Raw genomic sequence first — 23,398 nt, 5'->3', positions numbered from 1 at the left:
CATTTTGTTGGTTCATAAGGGTTTCAATATTATCCACTATGGTGTTTAATATAGATAACATAGGAGTCAATGTGAGTACATTATTATATGTTCTTCGCAAACCCCTCAATTTAGTGAGATTTTCATTTATCAAATCCTCGATTCGAGGAGGGTTTTGAGGGGGTAGAGGATCATTTGGTGGACGGTTTTGTGGGGGCACTAGATCATTTCGTGGGGGGTTACGAGGAATACTATTTCCTACCTCAGTGTCATCATTTTGATCAGCCATTCCTGTTGAATTGCAAAACATAATATATATTTTTAAAAACCTTAATTTTAACAATTTTTTTCAAAAAAACGCTAGATTCAACTAAAACAAACAAAATCATGATAAAATCTATTGAAAGTACATTAAAAATGATTTTAAAAATGCAAAAAAAATACCTCAATGTCTGATATTTGATGCAAAATCCAATATCCGATCACTTATCCAAATACTAGTCTCCAAATACACGTAATAACAGCCTACAGGTCTATCTTCTTTTTTTTTAAATATTTGACACAGGTATTGGATATCCGATATAATATCAAAAATCTAATATGATATCGGATATCCAATATTTAGGGTAGTTTATATGGCTACAATATAATGCTAGATATATTATATATTATTTTATAATATATTACTTTATTATTATTATATTATATTTTATATATATTATATTACATTACTATATATTATAATATAAAATATTATATTATATTATTATAATTTATAATATATTATACTATTATAATATAATATTTTTATATTATACTATAATAATTATAATTATTATATTATTATTATAATATTATGAAATAGTAATATATTATGTTTTTCCATTTTATCAGATATCTGATAATATTGGATATCTGATAAGGCTTGGCCTTACTTTCTAGGTTTGGTACCTAGATAGGTGAAAAAGAGTTAGAGCAGATTTTGGAGTGCTTTTAGACGTCTTCAAACTCTATTTTTTTCACATTTCCACTTTTTGGCACACCATGATCCTGCACATACTTGTTTATCAAGTCTAAGAAACATAAATGTACCAACTACCTATTGTTGCTGTTGTTGTTGAATTTGTTGTGCACCACCCCTCCTTCCACCCATTATTTGTCCTTGTTGGCTCTGCCTCTACAATTGAAACTATAGAATAAAATTTTTCATCTATGCCATTCCAGGGTGAATGCCAAGTAGCAACTATTGTTGATAACCAAAACCTACAGGTTGCAAGGAATTATAAGAATTGGGAAATTTCTAGCCAAAGTAACTCCTTGTGAATCAAAATTAAAGTACTACCCATCCCATTTACTAAAATGTAGAGGAATTAGGCCATTAGGACCAAAATTATAAAATAGTTGTTGTGGGGTGAACCTTGGAGCACCAGGATGATATGATGATAAACTAGTTGGTATTGTAGGAGTAACTCCAATAGGAGCTCTCATTTGAGAAAATTGAGCCTGACATGACAATAGATAAATACTTTACATTGTCTGTAGCCACTTTGCAAGAAATAATGATCCCAAAAGTACAAAATGTATCTTTCAATCCTCTATTATCTATACTTTTTTCAAGCTTTTGCAAAAAAATAACTTTAAGATAACACAAAAATCTTCAACTCTTATGTCATAGCAAGAAAAATAAAGAAAATTTTGCAGTCTAGGTTAAAATTTTGATGTAACATAATGCTTCGATCATGATGGGAAAAATATTATTCTCATTGGATTACCATTAACACTAGTATAATTCAGAATCTATATAATACAGCTAGCTACAAAAGAAAAAAAATACCCAATTTTGTTTAACATATCATAAATCACAATCAAACTACAAATATAAATGCACTTAAGTATTCTCAAAGAAAGGATCCTGGTTACCAATTTTTTGAAATTAATAACATGCAAAAACAAGTGATTAAACATGCTATGGAATTGCATTGTTAGTTACAATAATAAAGATTTAGTAATAGATACATAAATAATCTTTGGTTGATATATTGGAAAGGATTCATAGTGAGCAAGCTGAGGTGAAAGTGCAAGTGTTATTGAAGGAACTTGAGACTACATTAATGAACTTTTTTGGACAGAAAGATGCAATAAAAAGTCTCAACAAAGAAGTTGAGAATATGTAGGTTTTGGTTAAAAGGCATGAACAAAGATCTACCCAGTTGGAACAGTATAAAGATTCAAGTACAATAGATCTTAAGTGATATTTTCAATATAATGAGCTCTATGGTTCTCTCATTAGGTATTGTGACAACTTATACTATTTTTTAAGATCATGTTTTCTTATTCACATTCACATAAGTGAAAATGGGAAAATAACTGATTAGTTTCATGGTTGTTTCCCTTTAAAATTAGTGAAATTGATTCATAGTTCTTAATAGCTTCTGGATTCAATTGTGTTGAACTTTTTTACCATCAACGTTTTGAATCACACTACATGATTCATCATCAAGATGAGAGAGCAAGAGATGCAAAAAAATACAAGAAGTTGATTCCTGATGATGAATCATGTAGTGTGATTCAAAATGTTGATAGTAAAAAAGTTCAACACAATCGAATCCAGAAGCTATTAAGAACTATTTTTATGGATTGTGGAAATCTAACCTCTCTTAAATTGATTCAATTTGTGTGCTAGGCTTGCTAAATAAAATGCTAATTATGGTTTGTATGAAAGTGTCTTATAATTTTTTGTTTAGTTTTACAGGTAAAGGTCATGGATGGTTTTAGAAAACATATAGAGGGCAACCAGCTACAAAATTAGAAAAATAGGAATATTGATCTTCAAGTAGTATCTTTATTAGTGTAACTTCCCTAATAGTCTTCTGGCCATCCTTATGAATTGAATTTGAAATCAAATTCTTACGTTTCTATAGAATTAGTTATTGATGAACCTAAAAATTATTATCTTAAAAGACAAACTAAAAAGTTATTTGAAGATTGATAAAATTGCCTTTGTGAAAACTAAATGAATACATTTTTCTAGATATCTATCAACTTAATTTTCTAATTCATTTTTTATTATGAATTCTTGGCCTACTATTCGTATACAGGGTGCTCATTCTTATTTGCACAAAACTCATTTTGGGTTCAACATTGTCTATTTACACTTGTTTTGATAGATTCTTTGTAATAGATCAAACTTAGATTATGAACATAACCTTAAACTTATGAAGTCCAAATGCTTCAAATATATGCAAACAGCAATGCAAAAGACAATTTTTTTGCAAACTATTGTTTTACTTATAAAGAAAAGTAATATAGTTTCATTTGATGGAGCCCAGATTGATTTTCACAAAATTTAGGGTGTCCATTTAAATGATAATGCTAGTGATTTGATGAAGCCTTCTCATTGATTCATGCTAAGATGCTAAAGCATGTTTTAGAATTTGTCAAATAGTTTATGCCAGACATGTTATATTAGAGAGATTAGTTGAATATCAAACTAAAAAGTAAAGCATAGAAAGGCAATTGATAAAAAAAGCCAAGTGTCCCCCTTGATAAGATACATGTTTTACTTTGTTGTTTTAGACATTATTAGATTAGAGAGAGGTATTGGTTAAAAACCAAACTAAAATATTAAGCATAGAGCATATGAAGGTGATTGATAAAAGAACTAAATGTCCCCTTGATAAGATACATATTTTAGTTTGTTGTTTAGTCATTGCCAGACTAGAGATATGAGATACAAATGCAAGGGAACCTACCCAACTGCTTCATGTCCAAATATGTGAGGAAAAATAGAGATTTGACCCTACAATAGAATAAAAGTAGCAGTTAGATTCAGACTAAAAAAGTTTCAGCTCATTGGTATAGAATGAATGAATGATCTGCAAGGCCAAAGCAACAACATATTGGTATTGATAGTACTAATTATACCTTTACTTGCCAAAAAGTAACATCCGAGACACAAAGGGAAGTGTAATGGATTTTGATCCTCACTTCCATCACCTAGGGAGGTTCCACATCGACTTGTTCAATCTTTAGGGGCTCCCTTGCCACCCATGCCACAATAACTGGAAACAAAACCATATTGCAAATTTTGATTTTTCTTCAAACATATAACCGAATAGCATTACAATGATGGATTCTTGAACTTTCAACTCACCTTAGTAGGTAATAACCTTTCCTGTAGTCACATTTGCCATGTTTTTAAAATTTTATTGTAAATGTAAGCTTGGAATTTGTTTTTCACAAATGAAACAAAGTTGAATTTTGAGGCAGGAAAGCCATTGTTATATAGACATTGGTGTTAAGGTATGCTGCCAATCATAATTGCGATTAATGTCTATATGATCTGAAATGCAACACAATAGCCTTGTTTTCGCCTAAAATATTGGACATCTATTTCCAAGAAGACATGCTTGCTTTTAAAAAGTAATCCCATTTTCTCAATTTGAAAGTCAAAACAATTATCCATTGTCTCTTTAGCTTTATAACTGCCCATTTAATTTTTTAATTTTTTTCTTAAATTTTAAAAGGGAGTAGTTTGAAGAGTGGTTTTTTTTTGCTTTGCTAGGGTTTCTTTTTTCATGCAAACTTGTAGTTTTCTTGCATAGGGCTCTTTGTCTAAACTTTCCTTTTGTAGTCTCCACTTGTCACACCACATTTATTGAGGGAGCTTTTAGGCTAAGAATTAATGGTCTTGGCCAGCAGTGAACCAGTTGTTTCTAGTGTTCACACTACTATTTTGGATTGTCATGGCACCACCAAAAAACAAATGCCCTTGCAAGTTTGTCCCAAATATTTTTCAAGAGGTAATCCTAATATTATCCTTCCTTTACAAGAATTTGATGTTGCATGTGAATGGTTAGAATAACATACTTTGATAGAATATTTTGTGGGTAGGACTCCTCCTGAAGCTATGCTTCAACAATGGGTTAACAAGTGCTAGACTCCTCATGGAGTCTACTTTGACATTGTGCAAAAACTTACCAAAGGTTTTTCTTTAATTTTACTTCGCCAACCCATCATAGGCAAATGTGGTCTTTAACAATGGACCTTGGTCTGTGCGGTCATCCCTACCTATTTTCAAAAATGGTCATGAGACTTCACAGTCTCTGATGATAAAAAGCTTAGGGTTCCTGTGTGGGTCCAATTCCCAAGTGTACCTTTGCTATGCTGGCCTTTCATTGATTCCATTGCTAAAACCCTTGGAAAAGTTGTCACAAAGGAGCCAAAGAAATTTTTTAATGCTCACACATAGAGATGTGTGTGCGTCGATGTTGATCTTTCCAAGGATCTTAAGGATTCTATAGAAATTTAGATTAGGGCTCAAACCTTCTCTTAGAAGGTGCTCTATTTGAACCTCCCCAAAACCTATTATAAGTGCCAGTCTATGAAACACAAGATCAAGGATTTCCCTTTGGCTATGCTTAGAGTTAAGCCCACACCTAAAGAAGTGCCTACCAAGCTAGATGAAAGGGAAAAGAAGGCAAAAATGAAGAATGGGTTATTGTTGGGCGCAAGGGCAAGGCTACCTTAAATCCCTTGCCCCTTAAACAGTCCTATGTGGTGGTCATTATGACTCCTCTCCCCATAGGAGCATCAATTCCTACCAGTGTAGGGATGCAAGTAGTTTTTACAACACCTATTTTGGGGGTTTCACAAGTTTCAAACCTTGCTGATACACGGGGGATTAAGGTAGCCACTAGGGCTTTTGCCTCAGTTATGGTTCATACCCCTCTTGCTACTTCTTCCATAGTGCCATAACTGATGTTGCATTCTTGTAGTCCTCCTGGATGTGCAGAGATACTAGAGGTGAAATGGTAGGCTATAAGTTTAGAGGATTTTTCTTCTGACTTCCACTAGGTTTCTACCTCTTGCAGAATAGCTACTCCTCTCTTGAGGAAAAGAATGATATGGAAGATTTCTTATGAATTTTTTATCATGGAATGTTAGAGGTCTCACAGACCTTGCCAAAAGGTACCATGTCTGGACTACCCATCATAGACTTGGTAACTTAGATTTTCTCTGTTTGCAAGAAGTTAAGATTTCTTGTTTCATGCTCTCTTCTGCATGTCACATCATTTGGTAGGATGGAATTATGTTGGCTTCTTAGCATGAAGCTAGTTGAGGTGGTGTAGTTACTCTCTTGTCACCTTGTCTTCATTCTACTATTATTTCACACAGTTCTAACCCTACACATAGAATTATTTGGCTTTTTCTTTCCATTAACAATCATTCTTTTGGAGTCATTAATGTTTATGCTTCCAATGATGCTATGGAAAGATTCTAGATGTGGGGTTGGTTGGTTGACAACTTGCCTCCAACAACTTGGGTTATGTGTGGTGACTTCAATATGGTTGAGGTGGCCTCTAACAAAGATGACATTATGCCATTTCATTGGACTACTGGGGAAAGGGAAGCCTGGTACTACATGCATAATTAATTGGGCCTTTTCAATCCCAAATTAGCTACTGCCAGGATAGTGGGGTTTGGCACACTTGGTCCAACTTTTGAGCTGCCTTTGACTGCATATTAAAACATCTTGATTGTGCTATGATTACTACACAATCCTTTTTCTCTTTCTCTAAGGATCAAGATTTACCTGTCATTCCCTTGCTAGATGTTACATTATCTAACTAGTATCCCATTTATTTTTTGATTTCATGGCAAACAATTATCTCAAAAGTTGCCAAGTCTCAGTTCTTTCTCAACACGTTTGTGCTTATGCATGCTTCCACCATCACACATATCCTACGTGTCTAGAATTTTGAGCCACATCTGCATTCTCAAAAGGGATGGATTCAATGGTGGAATGATGCCATTTCTAGAACTACTCATTTTCTGCACATTTATGGGCTCTAGTTGGGAGTTTTCAAAGAACAGTCATATGAAGCCAACACTCTTGCACTCAGAAAATCCTTTGAGGCTCTCACCCTGAATGTATTTGATGTGGATTTGTGAATTCAGCTAGCTAAACTTCACCATGACAATAAAGTTGCAAATAACTATGCCGCTTGAGGAGCCAAAATCAAAGCCCATCTCCATTGGCTAGAGGTTGGCGATAAGGCTTCGAAGGAGTTCTTTTAGGCTCTTCATGTCAATCAGACCAATGTTGGGATTAAAAGGATAAAACAAGGAATTGTTGTTCTTTCTAGTCTCCCTGACATCCTACAAGCATTTTTTTCATCACTATGAGAACATTTTTCCTTCACAGGGAAATTTTATTACTCAGGAGGAAGCTCTCAAAAAGTGTATTTCTGTTACTCCAAACTACATAGCAGTTAAGCAATGTGCTTTCTATGAGCAACTTCTTTCCCTCTAAGATCTTAAAGAGGTGGTCTACTCCATGGTTGATGACAAATCCCCTGGGTGTGATGGGTTTCCCTATGAATTTTACAAACACCTTTGGGAGATTATAGGTCCTTATCTACACAAAGTTTATCTTGAAGTCTATCATTCTAAAAGCTTAGGAACCATTATAAATAAAGGAAATATACAATTCATGCCCAAAGTTGGTGATCCAGAGGACATTTGCAATTGGAGACCCATTACCATTCTGAATGTGTCTTAAAATATTATTGCCAAGGCACTCTCTCTCAAAATCTAGCACATGTTGCCTTTAATTGTGCACCCTAAGCAAACTAGCTTTATTAAGTCTAGATACATTCTCGACAACATTATTGCTATCTAGGAAGGCATGGATTGGGGTTGCAGGTCCAACTAGAAGGTCATCTTTCTAGAGATTGATTTTGCTAAAGCTTATGATCACATTGAATGGCCCTTTATTTTGGCTATGCTCCAGGCTCTGGGTTTTGGTCCCAATTTTTTACAGTTTGTGGAGATGCTCTTTGGAAATTCTAATGCTTTCATTACCATCAATAATTTGCAATAAGAGGCTTTTGGCCTTTTTCACTTAATCAGTCAAGGTTTCCATTTGGCTCCAACACTTTATGTCCTTTTTGTTGAAGTTTTTGGTTATTTTCTAGCTCATTCTGTGTCTTTTGGACTAGTTCATGGCATTTCCTTTCCCAAATCATCTTCACCATTAGTCAATGGCCACTTTTTGGATGATTCCTTTCTCACTCTTCTAGAGGATGAACAAAACATCAACAATTCTTTAAGTTGCCTGGACACCTTTTGTCACACCTTTGGATCTGCCATTCAATGGCATAAAATGCTATGCTTCCACCAGTCATTCTTGCTAGCTCCACCTTGGCTTAGCTAGTTTGAATGGAAATGGGTTACACATGGGGAATTTTATTTCTTTCTAAGCATTCCTTTTACTTTCCAGGCTTTTCTTTTTGAACTTTGGAATGTTGTGCTTGCCAAGATCACCAACAAGCTTGATTATTGGATTATAAAATGGCTCTGCCTTGCTGGAAAATTCTAGATTTGCTCAAAGGTTCTTGCGGCTACTCATCTTTATTATTCTTCTTGTTGGGATCCCTCCAAAGCTTCTTATCAAAAATTGGAAAGATTGCTCAAAGATTTTCTTTGGGCTTCTAGTTCAGATCATCATGGGTTCCATAGAATTGCCTGGGATTCTTGTTGTCTCCCAAAAGAATATGGTGGTCATGGTCTACTTTCCACTCAAAAATAAGGCCTTGCACTTTGTGCTAAATGAATTATTCGTGCTATCACTGGAGATGAAGTCTGGAAGATATTAGTTTGACATTGCATATCTTCTAATTTTCTTGTCAATAGGCTTGGTTGGAAGGGGATTGGTTTCCACACCCTTCTCATCATGCATGAGCCAATGACCATACAGGGCTCATTTTTCATCAACAGCATATGGAAAGCTAGGGAAGCTATCAATCCTTGGCTTTGATGGGTTGGGGATGATTTCCATAATGGCCTCTCCTTGAATCAGTAGAACATTTGGTGGTCTCTGTTGTTTGTCATTTAGGGTACTCCCCTTGCCAAGACTCAAGGTGCTAGTGCTCTACATTTTTTCAAATGAGGCATCAGAACTCCCAAGGACCTCTTCTCAAGGGTTTCCATGGGTTTTAGGTCCTAGGAAGATATGCAAGTTTAGTATTTCCTTATCCATTCAGATTGGCAGACTTTTGACCTATTACTCTCTTCAATTCCAATTCACTTAATTCACAAAGTGGGTATTCAGTCTGTTTGGCCTTGGTGGCATGATTTGAAGTGGTATCCTACCACTCCATTTTCTAATTATAAGCCAAGTCTAGGATATCAATGGCTTTTGCCCCATTTTCAGATGGTGGACACACTCAACCAAAGATGGCATTTGCAATCTTCTCTTTCTAAATGGAGAAAACACTTTGATACCATTTGGAGTGCTATATCAAAACCCAAGATTGCCCATTTTTCTTGGTGCCTTGCCTTCCAAGGTCTTCCCATAGGGTCTTGGCTCAAACATATTGGGGTTCTAGATCTTAGATGCCCTTTTTGTGGACAACCAAAGTCCTTCTTGCATATCTTCTAGTTTCATTGGCATGCCAAAAATTATTAGCACTAGATCCATGATTTTTTCAAGCCATTCAGGCCTGAACCTTTTTCTGGGCATATGATTTTGTTGGGTGATTCTCCCAGAATCCTTCAAAAATTCACCCAGATTTGGCATACATTCAGGATGAAAATTTTGTTTAGTCTGTGGAAAGATAGGAATGTTTTTCTTTTTACACACAACTTTTTGGATATTAATGTTACAATGTACACTAAGGAATGCATTTGTAATAATTTAATAATGTAGATTTAGGTGCAAGCTAAAAAAGTTTCCCTTGAGGTAGCTCACCTTCAGGAGCTATTGAACCATTGGGGCAATGCCCCCTACACTATTGCCAAGTTTCACCTGATGCCTTGGTAGAGACCTTGATGCCTCATGGCCATTGTTCATGACATCATTCCTTAGGTTGCCACTTGCACACCCCACACTCCCAGGTTTCCCACCACTACCCTCCCAGTGGAGGTGATGGTGGATGGAGGTGACACCTAGTTTCCCCACCTTATGGTGGTTCTAGTTGGTCCTCGACTCCTCCTCTTGGTGCTTATTGGGTGTTTTCTAGGAAATGGTCTCGCTTGGATCTAGCAATTTCTCCTCCGTAGCCAGAGGTCAAAGATGTGGAGGTTGCCACTTATCCTCCTGCTACTGCTATTGAAGATGGCTAGACTATTCCTAGCCTGCCACCTAATCCAAAAGATGATTGAGGCTTCCATGATAGAGATGAATGACCATCCTCAACTGGCATTGCTTTGGCTGCCTAGGGTTGCCTTTTATATGTTTTTTTTAATGAATAGTGTATAATTCCAGCCATGGCCATGTGTTTTTGCTCCGGCTATGACCGTGTGAACTCATTCATGGGTGATCTTGTATCCCCTAACCCTTTTTTCTGAATTGATTCTTAGTATATTTTTATTAATAGAAAAGGACTATTCATCAAAAATAATAATTTAAAAGCATTTACCTTATTTTCCTATTTTTTTGTAAAAATAATTAATATATGATTTTATAAATAGCAAGCTAATCAATATTTTCATTTGAGAAAAATTAAATCTAATTTTATTCTTTTAAATTAAATTAATTTATTTTTAAATTATTTTAATTTGAAATTAGTTGGGGTTTTAACTTTTTAAATTACTTTACTTTTTTAATTTTATAATTATTTTTAATTTTTTTATTTTAAAATACATTTAATGTTATTTTCATTGTAAAATTTTTGTGAGGAGATTTGTTTAGATGATCATTTTATTTTTATATAGAAATTTAAAATAAAAACAATTAATATTTTTAGTCTATTTTAAATATTTTAAAAAATTTTATTTTACTTAAATTTAAAGTTAATTGTAATTTTATACATTGGTGATGTTGAGTTTTGTGGAAAATGGGAACTTTACAAGCTCAACAAAAGGTACAATATCTTACTTCAATAAAACCAAGTATGCTCAACTATACACATTCCCTATTTTGAATAAATTTATAGTGCCCAAGAGGACCATGTCAAAGCTAAAGAAAAGCCCCATTATCAATCAAATATCATGGTTGCCTCTTTAGTGGATTCCTTGACTAAAGACTTGATTGAGTGTTAGAAAAATTTCTAATCCATACCAGATATTCAAAGAAGATCTAGGAAGATTCATCACATCTTCAATCACAAGATCAAAAAATACCTAGGGGAAGCAAGATTCAATCCAATCTATAGACATCAAAGGCTCCCTCTCTTAGGAATAACCTAAAATTCCAGCTCAAAAAATAGATCGAGAAAGGAGTGAATGAACCATACTGGTCAATAGAAAAATAATGAATCCAAAAACATAATCAAACCTATATCTACTAACCCTAGCTTTTCTTTTAATGCCTCGCCAAGGGATCCAAAGAATTAACCTAGAATTTCACTAAGTTTGATAGCATTTTTTTTTTTTAAACGTGAAAGTAAATACCACATATAACTTATGTACAATAACGGAAACAATAGCAATGTCCAAGTAAACATGACATACACAACAGATTACATTCTTTAAGGATCCCTTAATGTTGAATTAAAACTAAGTCAACTAACATTATTGAATCCTTCTAATACAATAACCACATGAAATGATAAGCATTCTCTCCACTCCCATCCTAGTCTGTACAAGCACTCGAGGCATGGGTGAGAATAAAACAAGTATCTTTTTAGGTTTATTTAGTTAGTATTAGGTATGAATGTTTTCACTTATTAACCAACTTACAATGAGTTGCCCTAGTAGCCTCTTAGGGCCCCGGCCCCCATTGCAAGCCACTTCCTGACACTACAAGCAGATAACCTACCCTAAGCTCATGGAATCATAAATCTCAAAATCACAAAGATAATCCATAATAAGAACATCAAATATGCATAAAAGCATCAAATCTCCATGAGCAAGCATCCATAGAAAATCATGACGACAACAGCTCTCTATTGGCAATTGAAGTATCACTGATAATCAAAAGTATCCATTGGTTCTCATTAACCAAAATATATCTCAAATCATACTGATTGAAGACTCCAAAATGGTTGAGTCAAACATGTCACAACATGACATCATAAAATAACATTTCAGTCCCATCATGGCGACTAGAAAATAACCAAGGATAACTGATCGATGAACCAAAAATGGTTAAGTCAAGTGTCTCATACATAAGAATCTCAACTATAACAATCAGTAATTACAAACATTACATAGAGCATTCCATCACATAACCATGGTTGGGTTTATAAAGATCAGAAATAAGACATCATCACGACATCACAATCACAACCCCCCAAAGCCTCTGGTAGACATCCTATAACTGGTCAACACTAGTCAACCCAAAACCCAAAACAATAGCATAAAGAAAACACAATGCAACCACATGTTTTGGTTTTGCTAAAATTACATACTTGAATTTAAATGTGGAGGTTTCAGTTTACGTTTTCCAATCTATATATCAAGTGGAGAAATTGCACGGTTTACCTAACCCATGTATTTGTTTGATAGATAAAAGTTTCACCCCAAAACCATTAGACTCAATTTACTAATTGATCTAATAATATTTTGTTTATATAAACATTGTTTGAAAAATGACATTTCCAATGAATCCAATATTATCAACAAAATTTTCATATTTCAAAACTTTGACTTATAACATGTTTTAATAATTAACCTTAATTAAAGCAAATTTAATTAAGTTAATTATTAATATCCCTTCATTTTAATAATAATTGATAAATTATTATTCTTTTTTTAAAATCATTTATCTTTTACAGATTGATCCATCTATACAAATCATTTTAAATAAAATAATCATCTATAACTAATATACATATACTTATATACATATATATATATATATATATATATACATATTTACATATATATATACATATATATATAATATACATTTATTATAATATACAATAATATCATTTTATAAAAATGAAATATAAAAATCGAATTAACAATATCAATTGCCATCCCCAACGTCCATATTAAATAAAACATATATAACAATAATCCCCCCTACCATGGTACGTAGTACCTGCAGCCGCAGGCACTGTGCCAACAGTAGGTACAGTGTACCCCTATCGTCGCATTCCTGCGATGGCAGGCCTCTGCGACCTACGGGGTTATGGGTACCATACGTGCCAATGTGATTTGCGATATACATTTTTAATAAAACATTTCCTCAATGATACAATTTGTGATTTGAAAATGAAATAAAGTTTCATCACTGTGATTTATAAAATACAATTATTCACTATATATATGCATATATATGTGTGTGTGTGTGTGTGTATTTATATATATGTATTCGTAGAATTTAATTAAGTATCACAACATATATATATATATATATATATATCTGTGTGTGTGTGTGTGTGTGTGTGTGTGTGTGTGTGTGTGTGTGTGTGTGTGTGCAGATTTGAAAATATAAACATGTATATTTTCCAATGAGCATATACACAATTTATTTAAAGGTCTCAATTTTCAAAATTTTCCTATAAGCTTTTTGATCTCAAATTTATTCAATAAATCATCTAATGGATTTGGCTACAATTTAAACCCTAGTCCTGTGTTCTCTTCAAATCTATGTATATAATCAATTTTTAACTACCCATATTGAGAATGCATACAACAAAAATAGGTAAATCCTCATAAGACATATGGAAGACATGAAGAAGATAGGAAGTGCAAGATACAGAAATAGCATAAGTAAAATCACAAGAATCTACCCGGATTCTAATGCTAAATCGCTCTTCCTTAGAAAACCTACAGAGGAAGCTCCTCCCTTCTCCAAAGTTCTTGAGTCCTCCAATGCTCCAAAATGCTCTCCAAACGCTATGTCTAAGCTTCTAGGAATGCCTGAATATAAAGAAGTTCTCAGGAAACACCTAGAATGTCTGTAGAAACAGCTAGAAGGTGTCGCCAACTAAGCATGCCCTTTTTCCAACCTTCTAGATGAGTCATAAGGTTGTAGATACCGTGTGCTTAATTGGTGCACTAACCCCCATGTTGTTGACATTTGAGAAATAGAAAGGTGTGTTAACTCCAAGGCAAGCTTATAACTCTAATTTAATTTTTATATAACTTCTATTTAAATTTTTTTATAAATTTTTTTTTATTATTTATTTATTAATTTATTATTATTTTATAATTATTATTAATTTTAATTTCTAATTTTTATTTAATTCTCATTTAATTAATTATAATCAAAATATCAAATATCATGATATTTTATATTAATTTTTTCTAAATAATTAATTTATTAATTAAATCTATTTTTTAAGACTTAATTAATAGAAAATTCACCATAGACCTCCAAGATAAAATATGAAAACCCATCATAGAACAATTCACACAAAATTAGTCTAAAGGGTTAAAAATCATGAAATATGTCATCCGACACATTCAGTGAGTAAAATATCCAGATACTTATCCTACCTCACTAGGACAAATGGTTTAAGGGTTTGGGATTTGGACTTGAGAATTTATCTCCCTTCTCTTATCATTGAGATAGTGTAATAGGGTACACTCATCCTGGCAATTCAGGGAAGTCGATACTCGATACATGCAACTTGCATAAAAACCATGCATGTACATACAATATATATATAATACTAAGCTAAATAGGCAATGGCAGGAAGTGGTGCATTGTGTAGATCCCAACTAGCACGTGACTACGACTCCCTTCCTTAACCATATTAGAAATGCCATACAATAAGATAAAACACGCACACCATACACATACAAGTATGGGGTAAGTATCCATAATAACACACATGAGATAATAAACCATCATCATCAGTAACTGAAAACAATGTAATGATCATCATGCATACATGAAATGTAAAGTATAAATGATCTCATCATATATCAACATAATCCATAACCTAATGTCTGATAGTCTCAAAACAATACCATTAATCCATCAACATAAAACTAGTCTAACTTAGTCTAATAATAATAGTACCAATGTCTAGAAAGATGTGAACAAGGGAAAGCACTACATCCACCCCCCCTTGGATTAGGCTTACTCCTGGAAGCCTACAAACATGTAGTGATATAACTCCCATAATCTAGCTACATCCTCCCAAGTAGCTAAAGAATCATCAATAAGGTCCCATTGTACCCTTACCTACTCGATGGTTCGACCCCTAAGGGTCAACCCCCACTAGTCTAGAATACAAACCAGCTCCAAAGCCAGCTACCCGTCCTCTACCTGCAATGCATTCCAATCAAGAACATGTACAACAGCAGGAATATACTGCTGAAGCACTGAAACATGGAAAACATCATGAATGTGAGCTAGGCTGGGTGGTAGAGCAAGGCGGTAAGCAACCAGGCCAATCCTCTCTAGAATCTCGAATGGTCCCACAAAGCGAGGTGCTAGCTTAGAACCCTTTCTGTATCAGATCAGACTCTTTCACGAATGCAGTCTCAAGAAAACCTTATCACCCATGATAAACTACTTATCTATCCTATGAGCATCAGCATACTTCTTCTGCCTATCCTATTCCGTAATCAAGTGCTCACAGATACACACTACCTATTGCTCCATATCACAAAGCATCTCAAGACCCAATAGAATGCGATCTTCAAGGCTATCCCAACTCAATTGTGTATGACAAGGATGTCCATATAATGCTTGAAATGGTGCCATGCCAATAGAACTATGATACCTGTTGTTGTAAGAAAACTCCACTAGGTAGAGATAGTCCTCCCAATGTGTCTACCTATCCATCACATACATCCGTAACATATCCTCCAAAACTTGATTCACCCTCTCTGTCTGACCATCAATCTCTGGATGCTATGCCGAACTAAAATTTAATTGCGCTCCAAGTTCATGCTACAACGATGTCCAGAATGCAGATGTGAATATAGGATCCCTATCAGAAATGGTCTTTCTAGGAATGCCATGTAATCTCACGATGTCATGCATGAAGAAATTGGGTACAGAAGCTTCTGTGTAGGAAGACCTGATCGATGAAAAATGTGCCACCTTAGAAAATTGATCAATGGTGACCATGATAGCATCATGACAATGAAAAGTCATAGGTAATCCTACTATGAAATCCATGGAGATGATATCCCACTTCCAAGAAGGAATGAGATTTGGCTGCAAAAGTCTAGCCAGGTGTTGGTGCTCTACCTTAACTCTCTGACACTCAAGACATCTGGACACAAAATCAGCAATGTCTTGCTTCATCCCAGACCAAAAGAACAAACATCTCAAATCAGCATGCATCTTCTTGACACCTGGATGTGTTGAGTAAGGTGTACGATGGGCCTCTGCTAGAATCAAGGTGTGAAGCTCATCCAAAATGGCACATAAATCCTCACCAAATGTCTCAGAAGACCATATGACTCTCGAATGTAGCCTACAAACTTACCTTCCAAAGTTCTTCTTGAATCTATCTCTTTGCACACTTCTTGATACCAAGAATCTGGACGAAGTGCCTGAAGAATCTGACTCCTCAAATCCACACTAAGAGTCATAGATGATACCACATGTCTCCTGCAACTCAAAGCATCTGCCACCACATTCTTCTTACCCTGAATGTACTTAACCTCAAAATCATACTCGCATAGAAACTCCATCCATCGCCTTTGGCGAGCATTCAAATTAGACTGGGTGAAAATGTACTGAAGACTGCGATGATCACTATGTAGCTCAAATCTATGCCCCAACAAGAAATGTCTCCACCTTGTCAAAGCATGAACTACTGCTACTAACTCAAGATCATGCATTGGGTAATTTAGGTCATGATCCTTGAGCTTGCATGATTCATACACAATCACCCCTCCATTCTACATTAACACTGCCCCAATCCCTTCAAGAGAAGCATCTGTACACCCCATGAAATCACCTTTTGAATTAGGTACTGCTAAGATTGGTGCACTAGTCAAAAGCTCCTTGAGCTTCTGAAAAGCCTCCTCACAATTCTCTATCCATATAAACTTATTTCCTTTCCTTTGAAGAGAAGTGATAGGATGTACTATCCTAGAAAAGTTTTGGACAAATCTGCAATAATAACTAGCTAGACCCATGAAACTACTAATCTCTGACACATTAGTCGGTGTAGGCCAATCTATTATCATCTGAATCTTTGCAAGATCCACTGAAATACCATCACCTGAAATAACATGCCCTAAATACTGAATCTTTGATTTGAAGAATTCACACTTAGTTGCATTGGCATAAAGTTAGTTGCATTGGCATAAAGTTGATTGTCCCTCAAACACTGCAATACCAACCGCAAGTGTTCTTCATGCTCTTTCTGTGTCTTAGAATATATCAATATATCATCAAGAAACACAAGTACAAACCTATCAAGATAAGATCGAAACACGCCATTCATCAAACTCATGAAAATTGATGGAGCATTAGTCAACCCAAAAGGTACCACTGTGAACTCATAATGCCCATAGCGAGTTTGAAAAGTGATCTTGTGAATATCAGCTTCCTTAATGCAAAGTTGGTGGTATCCTAACTTAAGGTCAATCTTGGAGAACAATGTAGCTCCCTTTATCTGATCAAATAAGTCATCAATCCTAGGTAGAGGATACCTATTCTTAATAGTCACCTTATTCACCTGTCTGTAATCAATACAAAGGTGCAAAGAACCATCTTTCTTCTTCACAAAGAGCACTGGAGCTCCCCATGGTGATACACTAGGTTGAATGCTCCCTCTGGCTAGAAGTTCCTCTAGCTAAAGACGTAACTCACCCAATTCCTATGTAGTCATACGATAAGGAGATTTATAAATAGGCTCTGCTCCAGGAATCAAATCAATACTAAAATTGATGTCCCTCTTCGGAGGCATGCCTAGAATCTCACTTGGAAAGACATCTGCATACTCCTATAAAATTGGGTGATCTAAAGTCTTCCTTATGGAATCTTCCTCATCAAGATCATTTACCATAATAGAAAATATCTGACATCCTTATGGAAACTCCGCTTCAATTGCATAGCAGAAATCATCTGCAAAGATATAGGCCTTGGTATCCCAACTATCTTCACATCATTCCCTTGGTCATCTTGGCACATAATAGTCTTCTTCCTACAATCTATACTAGCTCTATGAGATCCAAGCCATTCCATGCCTAAGACCACATCATAGGAACCAAGGGGTATGACTCAAAGATCCACTGTGGTATCAAAGCTTCCTAAGCTACGCCCACACTTATGAACTATAGAATCTGTGGAGACCTTAATACCTGAGGCTAGTTCCACTTGCCAACCATGAACTTGCTTCACCGCATCCAGCTTACACTTATAAACTATAGATGGTGAAATAAATGAATTTGTAGCTCCTGAATCAAAAAATACTAAAAGAGATATACCTCAAATAGCACCTATGGTCTTAACCACTATTCCCTAATGATCCACTTGACGGTGATCTACTGTTACAAATACTCTATGAGCTCTACCTGCATCACCAACTGTAGGCTCTGAAGCTGTAGGCTTAGGTCCTAAAAATTAAGGTGCTCACTGTGGACATTGAGCTGCATAATGTTCAATCTGTCCACATGAAAAACATTATGTATTTCTTCCAGATCCTCTACCCATAGGTGGTACATTTGATTACTGGCAACTGTTCTTGCTAACAAAAGACTAGCTTCTCTGAGCTGGCTAATTGGGCTGATTTTGTTTATTGCATTGAGTATTGCGGTTGTTTTTGGAGTTAGAACCTTTGCCACCACCTTGAGCCTGAGAATTCGATCCCTTCTGTTGCTATGTCTGCTGAGACTGTTGCTCATACTATTTCCCTTTAGAAAAGGAAGGCTTCCTATTACCACCTAAATTGTAGTTGCCTTTAGATCCTGATGCTGCTGGCACTCCCACAAAACCTCCTTCACCAAGGTTGACACTTTGCTCAACAAGGATAGCTTGATGTACCGCATCCTTGAGGGTTTTTGGTTCAAATACCTTGACACCCCCAATTATACAGTTGTTCAAACCCCTAATAAAGTGTTGTGTCAACTGAGCTGAATTTTCACTGAATCCTGAAAAAGACATGAGCTCATAAAACTTATGCTCATACTCGATCACTGACATAGTGTACTACCTAAGCTTATGAAATTCATCTACCCTTTGCTGCTTCCATTCCTCTGGTAGGAATCATTCGCAGAAACTCTATAAGAAAAGTTCCCAAGTGACATTGCTCATATCAATTCCCAGATTCTTCTCCTCAATTATCCACCAAGTGGCCCCAAAATTCTCCAAATTGGTGATCATAAATCTTGCCTTAACATTGTTGTCGAAGTCCTACATGGCAAAAATCCTGTCGAGGGAAATAAGCCACTATTCGGCCACATAACCAAAACCTTGCCCATTAAAAGGCTTAACCTTAGATCTCAAAAGATCCTTCATCTAAGTGGACATAATGGACCTTTGACGATCCTTCCGAGGACTCCTAGATTAGGGTTTATGCTCTTGTTCTATCTGATGAGCTTTGGGTTGATCTTGAATAGGAGGTAGACGTTCAAGAATAGTCTGCATCATCTATCTCAAATCAACCTCTTTGGACTCAGCTTGGTCCTCTCTACGGCTCTCTTCCTGCTACCTACTAGTGTGCTCTCCTCTACTCTCTTCATGCGTGGATCCCTCATGGGAAGACTCATGGACACTGATAGCTCTGCCACGACCACAGCCTCTACCATGGCCTCTAATAGAAGACCTAGTCCCAGATACCATCCTACAATAGTACAAAGTACTATTACAATCAAAAGACACATGTTGCAATAGACTAAGTTCAATTTAAGTGAAATTTTTAGTTTTTGAATCTAAGTGTTGAAGTATGAAAAATATACAAGTAATAGTTCAAGTTCTATTTTCAGTTCACCTAGTTTCAAGTTTGAGAGATACACTTAATAGTTCAAAGTTTCTAGTTGTTCCAAAATATACCCAGAGCTACCAATGTAGAAACTCGGGCTCTAATACCAAATGTAATGCCCCACCAAGGGATCCAAAGAATTAACCTAGAATTTCACTAAGTTTGATAGCATTTTTTTTTTAAACATGAAAGTAAATACCACATATAACTTATGCACAATAACAGAAGCAATAGCAATGTCCAAGTAAACATGACATACATACCAAATTATATTCTTTAAGGATCCCTTAACGTTGAATTACATCTAAGTCAACTAACATTATTGAATCCTTCTAATACAACAACCACATGAAATGATAATGATAAGTCCAATGTTTATACATTACATTTCTAAACGCTCTATCATCCACTATACATGTTACAGGGTATGAAAAGCTTAAAAGAAGATACATATGAGAAATAAGGTACATCATCTTATTCTAATCCATGATACACCAAAGTAAAGATAATCACATGATACACTTGATACATCATCATAGAGGACATATACATCCATCATAAAAATCAAACATAATAAACTAAGTGCACAATTCCTCCCAACCATAAATAGCATCATTAGACCATCATGGATCCTAGCCATCCCTCAGTGCGTAACATTCCAAATCACTAAAGAGATCATCGGTATTAACATAGTAGGAAAGTCACTCCTAACATATACTATATCATATGCAGAAATTAATCTAACATGCAAATATAAGCATAAGATAACAACATCTAACATATGCTAATCATCAATGAAAGGATACGTATCCACCATCATGAAGGACGCATTAGCCACGATGTCTCAATGGATCTCAAATGATAAGAGTGGAAAAACACTACCACTCGACCGCATGGTACCTAAGTGGTCCACTCCCACCATGCTGAGGAGATAATCTCAAGTCCCAAATAGGCTATCCAAAACACATAGCATAAATCTCTATAAGTCTAGGAATCCTAAAAGTATACTAACTCAAGGTTCTAGACACACAAAACTGACATCTAATTCCCAGAGGCACACAAAGACATGTAGGAACCTACTATGCAAGCGAGAAAGTGTCATCACATAAATCATGTACAAGTTACCCTAGCAGTTAGCTAAACTCCATGGGTCCATACTGATCCTCATGCAGCCACTAGTATCCTCTCATACTGACGAGGCATACTATGGAATGCAAGGTCGCAACCATGCATTCTCTCTACTCCCATCCTAGTCTGTACAAGCACTCGAGGCATGGGCAAGAACAAAACAATTATATTTTTAGGTTCATTTAGTTAGTATTAGGTGTGAATGTTTTCACTTATTAACCAACTTACAATGAGTTACCCTGGCAGCCTCTTAGGTCCCCAACCCCCATTGCAAGCCACTTCTCAAAACTACAAGCAGATAACCTACCCTAAGCTCGTGGAATCATAAATCTCAAAATTACAAAGATAATCCATAATAAGAACATCAAATATGCATAAAAGTATCAAATCTCCATGAGCAAGCATCCATAGAAAATCATGACCACAATAGCTCTCTATTGGCAACTGAAGTATCACTGATAATCAAAAGTATCCATTGGTTCCCATTAACTAAAATATATCTCAAATCATACTGATTGAAGACTCCAAAATGGTTGAGTCAAACATGTCACACAATGACATCATAAAATAACATTTTAGTCTCATCATGGCGACTAGAAAATAACCAAGGATGACTGATTGATGAACCAAAAATGGTTAAGTCAAGTGTCTCATACATAAGAATCTCAACTATAACAATCAATAATTACAAACATTACATAGAGCATTCCATCACATAACTATGGTTGGGTTTATAAAGATCAGAAATAAGACATCATCACGACATCACAATCACAACCCCCCCCAAGCCTCTAGTAGACGTCCTATAATTGGTCAACACTAGTCAACCCAAAACCCAAAACAATAGGATAAAGAAAACACAATGCAACAACATGTTTTTGTTTTGCTAAAATTACATACTTGAATTTAAATGTGGAGGTTTCAGTTTATGTTTTCCAATCTAGATATCAAGTGGAGAAATTGCACGTTTTACCTAACCCATGTATTTGTTTGATAGATAAAATTTTCTCCCCAAAACCATTAGACTCAATTTTCTAATTGATCTAATAATATTTTGTTTATATAAACATTGTTTGAAAAATGACATTTCCAATGAATCCAATATTATCAACAAAATTTGCATATTTCAAAACTTTGACTTATAACATGTTCTAATAATTAACCTTAATTAAACTAAATTTAATTAAGTTAATTATTAATATCCCTTCATTTTAATAATAATTAATAAATTATTATTCTTTTTTTAAAAGCATTTATCTTTTACAGATTGATCCATCTATACAAATCATTTTAAATAAAATAATCATCTATAACTAATATACATATACTTATATACATATATATATATACATATTTACATATATATATATACATATATATATAATATACATATATTATAATATACAATAATATCATTTTATAAAAATGAAATATAAAAATCAAATTAACAATATCAATTGTCATTCCCAACGTCCATATTAAACAAAACATATATAACAATAACCCCCCCCTCCCCCCATCGCAGTATGCAGTATCTGCGGCTACAGGCACTGCGCCGATAGCGGGTACAGTGTACCCCTGTCATCGCAGTCCTACGACGGTAGGCCTCTACGACCCACGGGGTTATGGGTACCATACGTGCCAATGTGATTTGCGATATAAATTTGTAATAAAACATTTCCTCAATGATACAATTTGTGATTCGAAATTGAAATAAAGTTTCATCACTGCGATTTATAAAATATGATTATTCAATATATATATATATATGCATATATATATATGTATATATATGTATATATATGTGTGTGTATTTATATATATGTATTCGTAGAATTTAATTAAGTATCACAGCATATATATATATATATATATATATATATATATATATATATATATATATATATATATATATATATATATATATATATATATATATATATATATATATATGTATGTATGTATGCAGATTCAAAAATATAAACATGTATATTTTACAATGAGCATATACACAATTTATTTAAAGGTCTCAATTTTCAGAATTCTCCTATAAGCTTTTTGATCTCAAATTTATTCAATAAATCATCTAACGGATTTGGCTACAATTTAAACCCTAGTCCCATGTTCTCTTCAGATCTATGCATATAATCAATTTTTAACTACCCATATTGAGAATGCATACAACAAAAATAGGTAAATCCTCAGAAGACATATGGAAGACATGAAGAAGATAGGAAGTGCAAGATGTGGAAATAGCATAAGTAAAATCACAAGAATCTACCCAGATTCTGATGCTAAATCTCTCTTCCTTAGAAAACCCGCAGAGCAAGCTCCTCCCTTCTTCGAAATTCCTGAGTCCTCCAATGCTCCAAAACGCTCTCCAAATGCTATGTCTAAGCTTTTAGGAATGCTTGAATATAAAGAGCTCTCAGGAAACACCTAGAATGTCTGTAAAAATAGCTAGAAGGTGTCACCAACTAAGCATGCCCTTTTTC

This window comes from Cupressus sempervirens, chromosome 7 (genome assembly GCF_028749045.1).
Source record: "Cupressus sempervirens isolate cs-2001-9-10 chromosome 7, ASM2874904v1, whole genome shotgun sequence".
In the NCBI taxonomy this organism is placed as follows: Eukaryota; Viridiplantae; Streptophyta; class Pinopsida; order Cupressales; family Cupressaceae; genus Cupressus; species Cupressus sempervirens.
Note: the sequence above shows the minus strand (reverse complement) of the source record.